This window comes from Puma concolor, chromosome A3 (genome assembly GCF_028749965.1).
Source record: "Puma concolor isolate L17-30 chromosome A3, mPumCon1.1.hap2, whole genome shotgun sequence".
NCBI lineage: Eukaryota > Metazoa > Chordata > Mammalia > Carnivora > Felidae > Puma > Puma concolor.
Window position 1 is genome coordinate 63,163,147 of NC_141669.1, and position 16,476 is coordinate 63,179,622.

The 16,476-nt window shown below is 43.0% G+C and overlaps 1 long non-coding RNA gene across 1 annotated transcript in view; it reads left to right on the top strand.

The window, feature by feature from the left end:
- LOC147582503 (uncharacterized) overlaps window positions 1-16,476 on the top strand; it is a 96,876-nt gene that overhangs the window by 60,508 nt on the left and 19,892 nt on the right. The window contains exon 2 of the long non-coding RNA XR_015248733.1: window positions 15,752-15,873. This is a non-coding gene — a long non-coding RNA (uncharacterized LOC147582503). The remainder of the gene's footprint in view (window positions 1-15,751; window positions 15,874-16,476) is intronic.

Sequence of the window (16,476 nt, forward strand, 5' to 3'; positions counted from 1 at the left end):
CTAGAGGTGAGAGTTAGGATAGCCTCTTTGGGATGTTCCAGGAGAAAAGCAAATCTTTGGGTTTGAGAAGCAAGCAAGTAATGATGATAAACAGGTGCCGTGTAGGTCGAGGTCAAGGGGAAATGCGAACATACCAGTCTATAATTGGATAGTGAATGTGACTCTGATATGGAAGTCTGGATGCTTTGGATCCTCTTCTCATGTGATGTCAGCATGTGAAGACTGGCATCACTCAGGCCCATTGTAGAGGGACAGAGAGAGATTTATATGAGGGTGACAAAGACCATTGTCTAATGAAAAGAAAATGGTAGGACCTGGGGGGTGTAAGAAGGATGTGGCAGTTCGCTTTCAGTTTTTCTTAGGATACCTGCCTCAGCCATCTGGTCCATAGTTTCACAGTGTACCCACAGTCCGTCCACAATTGTGGGAGATACAGGAATGTTTGGAGTGTGAAGGGAAACAGGAGAGCGTGGTCAGGTGTACAGACAGGAGGCATCATGATTCTGTGAAATGTGCACCAAGTTCATAATCTGTGTTTGTCAGGGTAGGTGAGGTTACGCTTCGGTGGCAAACACTCCCCAAATCTCGGAGCCTTGATACAACAAAGGTCGACTTCTCCATCCTGATACATGTTTAACATAGGTTTTCAGGGGATTCCGCTCATCACAGTTGCTCAGGTACCAAGTCTTAATCACCAAGGAAGGAAAAAGGGAACGTGGTAAGTTTTGTACTAACTCTCAAATCTGCCACTCAGAGCTAGCACATGTGTTTTCGGGTCACATTTTATTGGTGAGTGCGAGTCCCATGGTCACTCTGAACTTCGGTGAGACACAAGAATGGTCCTCTCGTGGACTTGGATAGAGAGCTGGCATGTCTGTGAGCATTCCTAGTGAGCACCTACATTAGTTTCCGGAGGCTGCTCTAACAAATTACCACATACTGGGAGACTTAAAACAGCACACATTTGTCTTCTTACATTCCTGGAGCTCAAAAATCTTAACAGTTTCACTGGACCAGAATCACAGTGTAGACAAGGTCATGCTACCTCCATAAGCTCCAAGGGAGGATCTTTTTCCTGGCCTTTTCTAGTGTCTGAAGCTGCAGGGCATTCCAGAAATGTGAAAGGATTTATGTACAATATTATTTCTATAAATTAGGAAATTTAGATGAAATGGATGATTTTCTAGAAATAACCCAATGAAATTGACCAAATAAAAATTAGACATTTTTAATAGACCAAAAATGATAAATGATTAAAAAAGATGTCAGAGTTTTGGTTCTAGTTGGTTAAGCATGGGACTCTTGAGTTTGGCTCAGGTTATGATCTCCTGGTTTGTGAGATTGAGCCCCACGTTGGACTGCGTGCTGACAGTATGGAGCCTGCTTGGGATTCTCTCTCTCCCTCTCTCTCTGCGCCCCCCCCCCCAAATAAAAAAATAAATATTAAAAAAACTGGTTTCTATGTAATTAAAAAGCAAAAAAAAAAAAAAAAAACAAACAAACAAACAAAACAAAAGCATTTAGACTCAGAAAGTTTTAGAGTATATTCTACCAAATATGTAAGGAACAGATAATTCCCTGTGCTTTATGAACTCTTTCAGGACATTTAAAATGATATTCAAAATGATTTTACCAGGCTTACGAGCATGGCACACAAGAATAAAATGATATAATACACACTATACTATTGATTCTACTATAGATGTAAAAAACCTACATAAAATAACAAAGCAACAACATGAAGGGGGTGCCTGGGTGGCTCGGTTGGTTGAGCTTCCGATCATGACGTCACAGCCATGGAATCAAGCCCCGTGTTGGGCTCTGCTGACGGTGCAGAGGCCGCTTGGGATTCTCTCTCTCCTTTGCTCTCTGCCCCTCCCCCACTCTCTCTCCATCCTTACCTGCTAAGGCTTATTCTGAGCATGGAAGGATATGCAATATTTGGAAATGTCTTGATTAGACTTACTGTATTAACAGATTAAAAAGATTAATATAGTAATCTAGGTTTTCTCTGGGGAGGAATGGGAGAAGATTTGATAAAACCAGTCCATATTCAATTGACATGAACTTTTGACATGCGCATTTGGTAGTATCTGTCAGAATGTAGTATTTGTGTACCTCCTCTCCCATCAAGTCCTATTTTAAGTTTATGCCTCAGGGGGGAAAATGCTTGCTAATGTATACAAAGAAACATGGACAATTCATTTCATGTTGTTGATAATAAGTAAGAAGTAAAGTCATACAAATGGCTATCAGTGGGAGGAAACAGAAGACCTAGAAAGATCACCAAAACACTTTTTTTTGTTGTTTTTTTTTATTTTTTTATTTAAATTTTTTTTTTCAACGTTTATTTATTTTTGGGACAGAGAGAGACAGAGCATGAACGGGGGAGGGGCAGAGAGAGAGGGAGACACAGAATCGGAAACAGGCTCCAGGCTCTGAGCCATCAGCCCAGAGCCCGACGCGGGGCTCGAACTCAAGGACCGCGAGATCGTGACCTGGCTGAAGTCGGACGCTCAACCGACTGCGCCACCCAGGCGCCCCTGTTGTTTTTTTTTTAAAAAAGTAAATGCAGACTAGTCCATTCAATACGATTCTATTTATGTGAAAATAAGACAAAAATAAAACCTAGGTATATAAATACATAGAGAAAGCCTTGAAAGATACATGCCAAATTGATAACTTTTGGTTATTTTTGGTAAGGAAAATGGGATCAGACTGTACAGGCAGGGGTATTAGTGCCTAATAACTATAACTACATATGCCTTTTAAAATAATCAAAATTCATTCAAGTATCACTTGCATAAAAATAATGTTAAGAAACAGAGGAATAGGGGCTTCATTTTTAAATGACCTCATTAATCCTGTTATGTCATGCAGAAATATGTATTTCCTCCGTGGATGAAGGCATCTCTCAGTTCTCCCGAGCTTGGGAGAGCCACCCCTTTGAACAAGTAGCTGCTATTGTTGGTATTCTGTGTCCTGCAACATCCTTACGATGTATATCTGAGTTTCTTTAATGACTCCACAAGAAGGGAATGCCCTGTTTAGTTGCTTCGTTCTTACATCAAGTTTATCTTTGTTCTAAAATAATAGCACTAGCCACTGGTTGGTTTAAATAACAACTCCATACAAACCAATGCCACAATCCTTGGAATTCCCAGCATTTGACTTTTTTTACTTTCCACCTCTTCAAATGCCTAGGTTCGCAGAACCTATACAGAAGTTTTTCATATTTATATTTTTTTACATGTGATGCTAATTCCCCCATTACTTAAATGTGATGAATTCACATCTTTTTATGACTTAATGACATAGCCAGTGTGAGTTTATGGAGATAAGGTAACAATGTCAAGATAGAATGAAACGATATTGGCCAGTGTCTGAACATGTCTTAATGTCAGGATGCAGTAGGGCAGAGTCAGGGACAAATGCCACACAATAAAAATATTGGGTCTCTGCAGGCACAGAAACAGCTCATAGTTCTTGTTGAATAAAACCCACAGTAAATCACATGAAATCAATTGATAAGTGATCCCAGGCAGATTAAAAATTGTCCCCTCTCCTTCATTCATAAGGTGGCTTCAGTCCAGATTTGATTGTTGATGTGGCTCACTTTGATAGACTCCTTCTTACTTACTGAAAAGAAACTTTCCATAAGGAGACATTATCCTCTCTTTCTTATGCCAGCTTCGTATTTCCGTGTTGCCATCCAGGAGGGAAGAAGAGTGAAAAGTCCATTGAACTGGCAGCTCTGGCCAGGGGAATTGCTTCTTGGCATTTTCTAAATTCTTCATGCTGTATTCTATCTCCCTTCGCAAATTCTACCATCAGAAAACTTTAACAAGATTACAAACAAACAAACCCAAACCCCAGTTGTCTACTCTGAGATGCCTGGCTAATCTGGACTAGGGGCAGCAGAGATACTCTGGGGCTTTGAATTCTGTCACCAGTGGTGTTCTCTGGGAAGCAGGCTGAGACAGAGATGAGCATGTAAGAAGCTGATTGGCAAGTGTTCCAGGAATAAGACCTATAAGAAGTGAGGAGAGCAGGGCTGGTCCCAACTTGCAGCTGGACCACAGTGCTGTGTCCACAGAGCCCTCATCTGATCCATTAGAAAGTTCTGGAGCTGGGATGGTCCTGCTGAGGTGTCTCTCATTCGGTTCAAGGGGCAAGTTTTTTATAGCCTGCATTGGATTTGGGCTGCTTCAGGAACAGGGCCCAAGCTGGATGAGTTTATCTTCAGCCAGAGACTCTCAGAAGGAATGCTCAGCTATCACTTAGCACATACCCAGCCACTGGGGAACTGAGTGCCTCATCTTGGAGGACAGGACCTGGCCACCACAGAATCTCCTCACTGTCTAATGTTAGCTAATGCTCCTGCTAATTAGATTCTAAGCCGAGCATTTATTGGAATGTCACTGTGTTATCCGTTACCCTAGTGAAGTCATTCAGCCTGTGTCCAAAATGAAAAGACTGAAGTCCTGACTGGGCCCTTCCATCTGTGAATTCTGTGTACTAAGGACTTTCTTGCTGGACCATTTTAAGCATCGGTGTCTAAAATAGAAGTGCAACAATTGTTAGAGTTTCTCATGTCTTCGTTCCTTTTACATACTTTTGTCTAAACCTCTCGGGTGACTTGGGTGAGGGGAGGTCACATGCATCTTTGACAGTCTGAAGTTTTCAGGAACAGTTCCAAAATTTAATTAAGTACTGATTGTCTTCTATGCACATGAGAGAGAAGAAAAAAATCTTCAGAAATAACAGAATTAAGCATGCTCTATTTTGTAGCCTTGTAATGACCTCCAGCAAACGCCTGACCTAGTTCTGAGGGCCTTGAGTCCACTTGCGTGAACATGATGCCTTGAAAAGCTGACTAGGAAATCAAAGTCAAAAACGGGCACCATCCCTGGTAATGGAGCAGGGAGGGATGTCCTGTGTTAGTGGTAGAAAAGACAAAATTTAAAATAGAATGAAAATTGCCTCCAGTCACTTAATTTGGAGGCAGCACAGGAACTGTGCAGCATTTGGGTCTGATGGTATACCTTGAATTAAAAGAACTAATCTTCAGCAGGTTTTCTTATTATCCCTATGGTGTTGGGAACAGATATTTCCCCAGCTATATTAATGCCTAGGGACAGCAACTCCGGCACTCCCGCCTGCCCCCAAGAGGTTAACTAGTAAGCAGTGCTCTGTGAAGGTCCCAGAAGGTTCTGTGTGTCGGCCTCTCCTCCCTGCTGCTACAACTGAAGCATCGTTGGTCAGCAGAAACATTGCTCGTGCTGTTTTACGTTAGAAGGTAAACTTCACATCAGGTGGCAGAGCAAGGATGATGTCAGAGGAGGCTTGGACGGTGATCCAAGAGTTTTTTCCTTTGCATCATAGGAGAAGGCCCAAAGGGCATGACCTTCCTATCTTGTCTGTCCTGTGTAAGTCACTTCCGGTGTCCTAGCAACATTGCCCACAATGTGACTTCTTGAACACCAGTCTTGTGAAGTACTTCACTGAGAAAACTTTTTTTTGCATTGAGTTTGGAAAAAGCTGTTTCCCACACCCCGTCTTAAGAATTCACAATGAATATTAGCATATTAAAACACCATGTGGGGGTGCCTGGGTGGCTCAGTGGGTTAAACAGCCTTCTGATTTTGGCTCAGGTCAGGATCTCAAGGTTTGTAAGATGTGTCCTGGATCCGGGCTGTGCACTGAAAGAGCAGAGCCTATTTGGGCTTCTCTCTCTTCCTCTCTCATTGCTCCTCCCCCTCATGCCCGCCCTCTCTCTCTCTCTCTCTCTCAAAATAAATAAATAAACTTAAAAAAAAAAAAAGACCATGCGGTCGTGCCTTAAAGAAAACAGTCAGGTGAATACATGTTTTTCCAATCTCGTTTCCAATCTTATTTGATTTGCAACCGTCTTTCCCCTTCCCTCTTCTTGGTAACGACTTCATAATCACACAAAATGTACTGCAGGCCACAATTTGGGAAATGCAGCTTAAGCTGAACTGTCAGACTGTCAGGCGAGGGCACGGGCCAGTTTGGTGCTCCTCTTCTTGCAAGTCTAACCTGTCTTCCTCCTCCGGGAATCCTCTGATCACCCTGTTAATTGTAGCTCAGGTTAAGTGATTTCTCATGATTACAAGTCAAATCGTTTCCCTCATCATCCCTCCCATTCCCTGCTTCCCCTCCCCACTCTTTGCTTTTCCCTTTAAGCCAAATAGCAGTGTTATAGCGTAGGGTCACCCCCGCTTGCTTATACATTCTCACTAGTTACAGCCATCTTTAGGTCTCCACTATGCTTTGCTCATAGTGCAGCTTCAATAAATATTGATGGGTAATTGAAGAATGCAAAGTAGCGAATGTAGGTGAAAGAGTCCATCTGGAAACAGGAGCATGGGTAAGAACACAGCTAACTCAGAGGCAAAGGAATCCTGGGGAAAGGCAGAGGCTCTACGAGATGGTTTTCATGTCTACCTGGAACTCAGTCCAGGAAGTGTAGGGTCCAGAGCAGCATGCCTGGGATCCAGAATGACATCAGACCTCAGTGTGGAAGATGATGTGTGGAGGATGATTCCTCTGGAACATATCACAGTCCGTTTGACTACCTTTACTCTTTTAGTCAAAATGGTGCACGAAAGTCTCATTACTTTTGTCCCACATCTAGTTTTTTATCCCCCAAGGATGCTCTTCAATTCTGAAAGCCCTTGAGAAGTTCCCCAAGGTACAGTGTTTCTTGTTTCACCACATCCCCCACTTATAACATTTTCTTATTTGGTTTCTTGAAAAATGCTGTAACAGCCTTTTACTGTAAATAGTGGCTCCTACCCTCAAATTTACCTCTCCCAGAAGAAAGACGCAATAGCAACTCCAGTGTGAAGTATAAGGAGGAGGTAGTGGCTATTACACCACTAGGATTCATGTGGCATTATAAATTTCTATGAAAATGGGCATTACGGAGAATCTGCTTTGCTTTCGGGCAACCTGGTTACCTTACAGAACATTCTATGTCTTTTCTTTACCTCAGAGCATGAGTGGGTAATAGTTACAGCCATGAATCTACTAGATTTTTCTTCAAATAAATAGATGGTAAGATAAGTAGATCAACAGATAGGAGATATATAGCTTTATAAACTCTGGGATTATATCAAGTTTAACTTCATAAGTGTTAATTATGTTTCCTGTATAACCTAATTTATTTAAAAAAATAATATGTATCGAGCATGTGAAAGTACCTACAGAGAGACACAAGAATTCATAAAATGTCCCAACACTTTCAATATAGTATTTTTCTTTTATAAATATGATTGTGAGAAATCAAAAAAAAAATTATGTTTCATTTTATATTTAAGAGAGAGAGAGATACAGAGACAGAGTGTGAGCAGGGGAAGGGCAGAGAGAAGGGAGACACAGAATCTGAAGCAGGCTCCAGGCTCTGAGCTGCCAGCACAGAGCCCAACACGGGGCTCGAACTCATGAGCCATGAGATCACGACCTAAGCTGAAGTTGGATGCTTAACCAACTGAGCCACCCGGGCGCCCCTTGATTGTGAGAGATTTTATTTTGTACTGCTCACTGCAGAAGGGAAATATTATAAAGAAGAAGCAAAATTATGAAATTTGACTCTGGACTTTAAGTGACAAAAAAGGCCCAGCATACCCATGTAATTTCTTCATTCTTAGCATTTTAATCAGCCAGATGATGCATACTGCTTGCCATTCAGTACAGTCTCCGTCCCAAGGAGCAGTATAGACTATCAGGTTTACACTGATGACATGAAGAGTGTGGGCTAGTGTCCTCAGGGAATGGATTCCAGTGGAGCAGCATTTGGGCCTTAACATTTGGACAGTCACAGGGTGAGAATGTGTTGGGGGTGTTTTTAGGCCTTGGGGATACTAATATGAAGGGCGCAGAAATGACGGAATTACCAGTCCGGCCAGGGCAGCGCTACAACACGGGACTGAAGTATACCCACTAAGTGAAGAGTAATGCCAAATGATGCTGGGCATGTCCAGTTTGGACGGGCAGCATTGCTAGGTGACAGTTTTGCTTTCCTCCTAATGGCCAGCCACTTTTACCTGCGGCATTGCAACATACTGACCTGTCATAATCCATTATGCAGTATAGTGGAGTGATTTGATTCTAGGAAAAAATAACTACTAGAGATTTTGTTTGACTTATTTTGTATGTAAATGAAAGTTCCTATCTTTATAATCATGTGTGATAGGGATCTTAGTGTACCATAAAGTCTTCTATTGTCCGTTGCTCCAAGCTAGACATGGCTCAGCCAGCTTGGCCAGATGGTGGGACATAAAGAGTAACACGCCGTGACGTATGCACGGCATCCACCTGCAAGGGGCTGAAGAGTGTCTATCTAAGGGAGAATACATTGAACCCAAAGAGCACAAGCCAGTGCCAAACCCTTCATCATGAGACAGGAGCTTATGTTCTCCTGGTGGCTGCTCCTTGACTCTGCTCCCCATCCCACCCCTTGATGCATATCTGGGCCCTGACATGATATAAAGCCATAAATCCATGTTACACATTGGGACTCGAAAGAACATTACCTTTGGGCTCCTCCAATGGAATGCTGTGCAGGGTGGAGAGAACGCTTTGCCACTGTCTCCTCACTGCTGTAAGGCAGCCTGAAGACAAGTACTATGCTTAATAGACTGAGGCATGAGGAATAGCTCAGACGCTCTGAGATACTCTGGAGGTTTCCAGAAGTACCTGAAGCAGGGGCTTCATCAGATGGCAAAGGATACCTATCAGGATGTGATTTCCTAGCAAAGCAGGTAAGCAATTATTGGGTAAGCAGTGTCACCCTCATTCTCATGTGTTCCCATGCTATTACTGAATGGGAAGAAAGGGGGTAGCCATAGAGCAACAAGGCTAATTTTGTAAACACAAGAGATCCAGGGCCATATGAGTGAAGAGTGCACATCAGATGCACAGTGGCCGGGGGGTCACCTAAGAGTCTCAGCTACACGTGTCTGGTCTCGGAGCCATTGAAATTCCGAATGGGTGATGTCTAGAGGAAAGTGATTTTCTATGATGAACCTAGTGGCCAGGTGAAGAAAGGATTAATTAGAGCATATATTTCAGACCAGGAGGCCCACTTACAAGGGTGGCGTTCAATACAGTCAGCATTGAAATCAGAAAACTTATGTTCGTGCTCTTGCTCTTCGAATTAGCTGCTGTGTGCCCGTGGGTAAGATTCTTACTTTCTGAGCCTGCTTTCTCGAATACTACGTGGTCCGTGAGATAAGTTTGCTGGTTTGCCTCTCCTCACCTTCTGAGTCTCTATCTGTATCTCTCATTCTTTTACTCAGAATGCTCTACTTCCTCTTGCCTGGGTTTATTGTCTCCCCAGCTCTCCCTTTGAAAATACAAAAACCCTCAAAGAATCTTCTCAGAGTTTTTTCAAGTATTACCCCTGGGGGACAAATGAGGAAGCAAATAAGTATGTGAGAGTTTACAAAGCAATAGTTTGTAAAAAGCTTTTCAGTGATTCTTTTTCATCTTCAAATTTAACTTTCCTGATGCCCTTTTAGCTTCCCTGATGACTCATTGGTTAGTTTTTCTCCTGGACATTAGCCCTGCTTGACCCTGCTCTCTTTGACACTGGTATTCATGTGAGCTTCTCTCCCTTTTGTGTGGACTGTCTCTACTTGCAGTGGTCGCTACAGCAGAGTGATAGTGAGTGCTCAAGGGATTGTTGTGGTCCATGAGACCCAAGGAAGAAATGTGTGGACTCCACTGTGGGCTCCAGGCTGGCAGCTTCCCAGTAATATCTTCCAGGTTCCTATAGGAAACCTGAGGTCCCATTCAGTGGTTATGTGGTAGTTCCACACCCCCAGCTGATCACCTATCCCTCCTGTGGGCCATTGGAGTATTCTAAACTGAAACCAATTGGGTATGAGCTAGGGAAAGGTACGAGAAAGGGAAGAATGGAAAAATGTGCATTTGTGTCTGTCTTTACGGTACACACATATTTGAAGGAATTATTCAAAAAATGTGTATGGGGGATGGAAATCATTTTAAACCTGTATTTCTACTCTTAGATAATATAAGATAATCAACTGGGCCAACCACATAGTAGGGGGTTAAGGAATGTTGGTTCATTTCCTGGTGAAAGTAACTATAAAATTGTGAACGGGTCACATATATTATGAATCTTGTTACATATTGAAATATATAACACAAATCTTAGGACAAAATATTGAAAGTTTTTTCCAGCTCAGGTTCTTAAGTTCTTCTCCCCGCTCCCTTCTTTTCACCCTTCCTCCCCCTTTTTGGTGGACTGGCGCTGACAGTTATGTATGTTGGTTAAGTTGCTTAGAACTTCATAGCCATGCAGATTTTCTGCAGGAAGTTATTTTTCTCTCCTTGTTTGACTTGGTGGTGGCGGGAGCTTGGTGAAGGAATGTGAAAGCTCATTAGAGTTTATTGTACGGTGCAGCAGGGGGAAGTGAAATTATAGAAGCCAAGGGGCGTGGCGGGGGAGAGGCAATTGCTAGACCAGCGCTGACACCAATAACTTTTTACGAGGGTGAGTCAAAGCATCAGGGAGGCTGGAACCAAGTTTCCGCCCTCTTGAACCTATTACTGTAGATCATGACAGAGAATGGAGGGAAGGCAAGCCTCTCTCTCAGGCTGGGTAGGGAGAAAGACAAAAGTTATGGAGACAGATGTCAAGGTATTTGAACTCAAGTGGTGGTAAGGGCAGGTGGAGAGATTAGGAGAGACTGTTAATGTACCAAAAATAGTAAGAGTCAGTACCTGATTACCTAGAATAATGGAAGTCAGGAAGCATGTCCCTAGTGAAAAAATAGTGTCAGTGGGCGATTTCCGTGGACATCTGAGATTGTAACTTTGTCCCTCCATTTTCATTTATTTTTTTTAAGTTTATTTATTTACTTTGAGAGAGACAGAGACAGTGCTAGTTGGGGAGGGGCGGGGGGTGGTGAGAATCACAAGTAGTCTCTGCATTGCTAGCACAGAGCCCATTGTGGGGCTTGAACCCACAAAGCCATGAGATCATGACCTGAGCCAAAACCAAAAGTCGGATGTTTAACTGACTGAGCCACCCTGGCACCCCTTCCCTCCATTTTTATGTCCTTGTGAGAATGAAGAATCAGTGTCATGTCCAGCCTGCCGGAGAAATAGGGCATATTGCGGACATGTGAAGCTTGAAAACTAGCCCCCTTAATAGAGACACTGTGACACCCTATCTTAACAACTCTTTGACCCTGAGAGTTAACAGGCAGAGGTAGGCATTGCTGGTGAGGCTGGTCCATACCCACCGCTCTTTGCCAATTCCCTTGTGCCTCCTTTCTTCAGTCAAGGGAAAGGCCTCAGTGAGGAAAAGCATAAGTGGGCCCAAACTTGACTCTTCTCTATGCTGGTGGCACCTAGATCTTTGCATTTCCTAGAGACACATTCTCCTAGGACACTTCTAACCCTTCTGGTGGCCTCAGCTGTGCCAAGCTCAAATGGGAGAACTGTTTCCTTCAACCAACCAGAAAAGAACTAAATTAGTAACAACTTGCTCCGGGCCACAGCTTCTAACGTATGTCTTTACACTTTCATCTCCTCTAGTGTCAGTACTCCATGCATTTGCCTCATTAGTTTTTTTTTTTTTTTCCTTCTTTCTTTTTCACACTAATAAATATATCTGCCTCTGGATGTTACTAGCAGGAGATGCAGAATGTTTTGAATGAGACCCCTCAATCTAAAGCTTCACCCATTATAAAAAAAAATGCAAACTGCAATCACAGCCCGGGATGGAGAGTGTGTGGGTGCCACAAAGGATGCCAGATTGTTAGCACTTACCCTCTGCTCCCAACTCCGCACAGCCCTTAAGCAAATGCTCTGGCTGTGGTCAGCTTTGGTAGGGGCGGGTGCACCCAGGCAGGGGTGCAGACTGTGAGAAGAGAAGGGCTCTCTCTGAAATTCCTTAGAGCAGCTTTCTGTCCTATATCAAAAGATCGCTGCATTGTATGGGAGTACAAAATGGGGTTCCAGACACCGTTGGGTCTGGATGGCTCATCTCTCCGCTTTCTGCCCGTGTGTGGTCACTATGGTGCTGCTCCATTAGGATTCTTGGAAAGCAAGGACTTCTTGGATGGCACTCAGTGGTCTTTTGTGCAGACCCGGAGGCCAGCCTCAGTGAGGTTTCCACGCATGTGAAGAAGAGGCTGCGTGTAAAGAAGTGGGGAGATGGAGCTGATTGCAAGGCCCTGGAGTCCAGACCTCTTGCCTTTAGCTTACACTGACTTTGGCATTCAGGAGTGTCATTTGATACATCTCCTGGAGACAGAGGTGGATCGGCCCCCCTCTGCTGACTCCAGGATAGCCATGCACACCCCCCGCGGTGTTCCCTCCTGGGCTGGGGGCAGCAGGAGCAGCGCACGAATACTTGGCTGCATCTTCACACTGAAGCACCAGACCCACTCTGCTTTCCCCGAGAGCTCTGTGTTGGGCATATGTCCAGCTGAAAGGTTTTCCCTTGTGGTTGCGATGAACAAAAACAGCAATGGGAGAGGGCCCCCTAGAAAAATGACCGCCGTCTTATTGTGTCCTCAGGCTGTCTCCTCTCCCTGGCTACTTTTCCTGTAGAGGAACATGCTACAACAGGATCTATCCTCGTTCCTCCAGGCTCTCTCTGACCTTTATTTTAAGTATCTTGTGACATGTGTACATGTGTTTTTATTGCAAACTGCCTCAGATCCATTTGGATATGGATGCTATACAAATTATAAATAAATAAATACATGATAAAGAGAGGAGCTCTTCCCTGCCAGCTCGTTGCTTAAAAAGCAGCAAGTTTGCACTTGCGTGACTCTGCTTTTGCTGGGCCCCATGCCGGCAGCCAACAGGAGTGAAAACAAAATCTGTCCCTTTCAGCACCACACATTCCTCTCCTGAGCCTAGGGGAAGAGGTGGCAAGTATCATTTGCCAATCAGCAACCAGATAGCCTTGTCTTTCCTAAATTCCACATATTTAAGGAAATTCCACCCAGTTTGGGGGAGTCAGGCTGGTAAATCAGGTAGTCATGGCTCTTCCTGCTGGGTTCAGGACGCCTCTGCCTCATTCCTTCCCCGCCGTTCTACACAGCCCCTGGCTCACTCTCCTGTTCTGCCCTCTGCCTGTCCCTTGGGAACCTTGTTTTTCTCATAAGCAAATGCTCCGCTGTCCTTCCTTTATTTTACACATCGGCGTCTTGGCACTTGCTTCAGTGCGATCTAGGCTTCCCCTGAACTCCCATCACTTCCAAAGAGGGCATCTGCTTATCGTTTTGGTAGTCCCTTTAGTCATCTCGTGCTTTAGTCATTCTCATCTTGCTGACTGTCTCTTTCAAGTCAGGGTGCTGCCTTTGAACGCTGAAGCCCACCTCTTGTCTTTTCATTTTGAGCAGAGAACATCGGGCCCACTTACTAGGCTGTGGAAATCGTTCTGGGTGATTCTTCTCCATGTCCTTTGATTTTGGTTTCCATTTCTCCTGTTTTAGAAGTGGCCTTCTTCCTTCCGAAGGCTCCATCTTCAGCTTTGGCCTAGATTTCAGTCACTCCCTTCGACCGTGGCTCCTTGCCCCATCAGTCTGACCCTGGTTTTCTCATGACTCCATTTACTTCACCTCCATGAGTTCTACCCCCATCTTTAAATTTAAAAAATATTAATGAGCTAGAAACCCTCATTCTACTGTGTCACCTCCACAGGCTATTTTCCTCTTGCTGTTTTTCTTATCAACATCAGCCTTTTGGAAGGAATACTTTGGCCCTCTTGCCATTGCTGTGTGATTCCCAATACCACCACCATGAGGAAACTACTTTAATTTTTTCTTCAATTTTTTTAAACGTTTATTCATTTTTGAGAGAGCATGAGTGGGGAAGGGGCAGAGAGAGGGAGACACAGAATCTGAATCAGGCTCCAGGCTCTGAGCTGTCAGCACAGAGCCCAACGCGGGGCTCAAACTCAGGAACTGCAAGATCATGACCTGAGCTGAAGTAAGACGCTCAACTGACTGAGCCACCCAGGTGCCCCAGGAAACTACTTTCTTAAATATTATCTGTGGCCCCTTATCTGCCAAGTCAAGTATTTCCTCCCACCTTATATTCTCTGGAATATTTTCTTGCCCCTCACCTTGTGCTTCCATTTCATGCTATGCTTTAGGTCCTACTACCTCTAAAATTATTCCTTTTCCATGTCGTTTGTTGCTTCATTGAGTTCTTTGCTTTGCCTTCTCTCCTGAGATTCAGTTCTTAAATCCCGGTTGTCTACTTGGCATCTCCTCCCACATAAAGTTCTATCCCACCAGAATCTCAAACTCCCCTTTCCTCCATCCTGTTCTTCTACTGAAACCAAATGGCTTCTTTCTCCAGGATACCTTTTTCCCAGTGTCTGAAATCTGGGTGTTTACTCCAAGTACTCCTCCTTCCATAGTTCACACATCTGATCAGTTGGTAAATAGTGTCATTTCCCCCTCACCAATGTCTCTTACATCTCTTCTCTTTCTTTCTATTCTTGCTAGCGACCTTCTGGTTCAGATATCTCTGTCTCCTCCCAAAGCATTCCAGTAAATGTCATGGATATTTGGAAGGCGAAATTCGTTTGTAGCCTGAACCAAAGACATATAGATGATTCTCTCTTTCACTCCTCTTACCTCACTATGGATATGTAGACTGTGACAAAAATCAGTTGCCTGGGTGGCTCAGTCAGTTAAGTGTCTGACTCTGGCTCAGATCATGATCTCACTGTTTGTGAGTTAAAACCCCACATCTGTCTCTGCTGTCAGCACAGAGCCCACTTTTGATCTTCTGTCCCTCTCTCTCTCTTCCCCTCCCCCACTGGTTTGCTCTCTCTTTCAAAATAAATAAATAAAACTTAATTTTTTTTAAAGTTCACTTCTATACTCTTGATGGTTTTGTTGTGCTGCATGATATAATTTTATTTAGCTTATGTTAGATTTTTATGGAAAAATGATACTGTTTTTAAGTCAGCTTGCTCTGTACTGACTGACCTATTTACTCAGAAAAAAAAGAGATTAATCAAGTGTAGCTTGGGGTTGGCAAATATCAGAGGTTGATCACATGGAGAAACCCAGAAGAGAATGCCCACAGAAGACAGCAGAAAGTAGGAGACATTTTAGCAGCTATAGGCTTCAAAATGATATAAGAAAGAGTTTTAAGTGGAGCTCATTGCTTCTAAGCAACAAAGTAGTGTTGATGTCATATAGCAAAGAATAAATAAACAAGGAATAAACAACATGCAAAGAATAAACAAGGACGGGGTGGGGGGGCATGAAAACATTACAGACAACATGTGAAGACCAGAAAAACCCACACAAAATTATAATAACAGCGACTTTATTGCAGCAAAAACATTGTATACCTTTTGTGCGATATGTTTATGTGTAGTATATATACTTATAAATTAATTTTATTCATTTCTGTGTTGCTTTATGGATAAATAATTGTATTTTTCATTGTAAAAGAGTAGTTCATTTTATATATATATACATACACACACGTGTATGTGTGTGCGTATGTGTGTGTGTGTATGCGTGTGTATATCTCAAGTTTCTTTTTCATTTATTTTCTTATGCTAGTTAAAAGTGAACCTTGCTAAATTTGGGGGTGTGCTAAATAGAGATACCTCGAAACTTCCAGTGGTGGTAAACAGAAATAAAGATGAGTACCAAGAAATGTTAAACAGCCTCCTTAGATCTCACCTTATTATTATTATTTTTTTCCCCAGATTTCTCAGGGACTTTATTTGCTGGATCTTCTACTGTCATCAACTTTTTCTACTTCTTCATGAAAAAGTAGTTCATAAATAAGAAGTGGGGAAGACCATGCATTATACTACAGAGATACAAAGTAAGTTTGTCTTGAATTCTACTCAATAACAATTCAAGTTACCATTAAGAGTTTACTACATACCATACCATACCTGTACACTTTATAGGCATTAACTCACTTGATCCTCATAGAATTTCATAAGGTATAAATGTTATTCTCATTTTGTTTTTTTCCCTTTGTTTATTTTTCAATATATGAAGTTTATTGTCAAATTGGTTTCCATTCAACACCCAGTGCTCATCCCAAAAGGTGCCCTCCTCAATACCCATCACCCACCCTCCCCTCCCTCCCACCCCCCATCAACCCTCAGTTTGTTCTCAGTTTTTAAGAGTCTCTTATGCTTTGGCTCTCTCCTCTCTAACCTCTTTTTTTTTTTTCCTTCCCCTCCCTCATGGGTTTCTGTTAAGTTTCTCAGGATCCACATAAGAGTGAAACCATATGGTATCTGTCTTTCTCTGTATGGCTTATTTCACTTAGCATCACACTCTCCAGTTCCATCCATGTTGCTACCAAGGGCCATATTTCATTCTTTCTCATTGCCACGTAGTACTCCATTGTGTGTATAAACCACAATTTCTTTATCCATTCATCAGTTGGTGGACATTTAGGCTCTTTTCATAA